The sequence below is a fragment of the Chrysochloris asiatica genome, unplaced genomic scaffold, assembly GCF_000296735.1.
Source record: "Chrysochloris asiatica unplaced genomic scaffold, ChrAsi1.0 scaffold00057, whole genome shotgun sequence".
NCBI lineage: Eukaryota > Metazoa > Chordata > Mammalia > Afrosoricida > Chrysochloridae > Chrysochloris > Chrysochloris asiatica.
The window spans coordinates 2,608,141-2,609,563 of record NW_006408575.1 but is presented as its reverse complement, the minus strand read 5'-3'; the positions used below and the strand labels follow the sequence as shown (position 1 = coordinate 2,609,563).

The following is a 1,423-nucleotide window of genomic DNA, read 5'->3' as shown; positions in this document are numbered from 1 at the left end:
TGGGCAGCAGATTTGCTTAATGCAATACATTGTTTCATTTCTTGACTGCTGCTTCCATGAGTGCTGATAATTGATCCAAGAAGAATAAAGTCCTTGACAACTTCAATCTTTTCTCTGTTGATAAGAATGTTGTTTATTGGTCCAATAGTGAGAATTTTTGTTTTCTTGACATTGAGATGTAATCCATAGTGAAGACTGTGCTCTTTGATCTTCATCAATAAATGTTTTAAGTCCTCTTGACTTTCAGCAAGCAAGGTTGTATCATTGGCATATCGCAGGTTATTAATGAGTTTTCCTCCAATCCTGATGCCATGTTTTTCTTCATATAACCCAGCTTCTCAGACTATTTGCTCAGCATACAGATTGAATAAGTATGGTGAAAGAATACAACCTTGTCGCACACCTTTTTAAATTTTAAACCATTCATTTTTCCTATGTTCTGTTAGCAAGTCTTATAGTTGAGATTATCACAAATGGTGTAGCCACAGTCATTCTCCAATGTCTACTCAGAGGTGTCATGTTGGGAATCGGGCAAATCCTGATCCCAACTGTTGTCTTGGAGTGTTTGCGTTGAGCTTATACACCATAGAGCTAGATCTAAGAGAAGTGTTCTCTTAGTATGGCCCATTGCTGATGTGTCCATTGTATATGACCAGCACTCTAGACATTCAAGAGGATTTGCCTTTGTAGATTTTGAAAATGTAGACAACGCTAAGGAAGCTAAAGAGCTTGCCAATGGAATGTAGCTTGATGGTTGTAGGATCAGAGTCAATTTCTCCATAACAAAAAGACCACATAATCCAACACTCGGAATTTATATGGGGAGACCTACCTATGGCAGCTTACGCAGTCATGATTACTATGACAGAGGATTACTATGACAGCAGATCATACAGAGGAAGAGATGGAGGAGGAGGATGGAGAGCTGCTCAACATAGAGATCAGATTTACCTTCTTCCTACTATAGTCGTGGAGGATACAGATCCCCTTCCAGATCTCCATCATACTCTCCTGGCTGCTATTAAAGCATGAAGTCTGAAGACTTTCTGAAACATGTCCTAGAGTTGGGATATTGATTGTGAACAATATTTTTTATTGTCTCATGTTTAAAAAAGTGAACAGTGCCTATTGAAGTGAGGTGACTTTTACACCTTTGATGATGAAAAGTAAGGTGGCATTGAAATTCTGTTTTCATTCTGCATTTGTGTAGTTGGTATTTTATTCAAAGTTCACTGTTTTCAGAAAAGTTATGTTTTGCATGTATTTTTTTTTACAGTGTAAATTTTGACTGCCGAGAAGTTTTTATTGCACAAAACTTCATTTAAAGATTTTTCTACTGAATCCAGGGTATTCTGAAGATCAAAGCCTGTGTGTACAATGCTACCAAATGGCCAAAAAGGAACAATCAACAGTTTGATTTTTA

The 1,423-nt window shown here is 37.2% G+C and overlaps 1 pseudogene; it reads left to right on the top strand.

Annotated features, from left to right (window-relative positions):
- The first annotated feature begins 453 nt into the window (after positions 1-453).
- Positions 454-1,025, top strand: LOC102830846 (annotated as a pseudogene).
- The last annotated feature ends 398 nt before the right edge of the window (positions 1,026-1,423 follow it).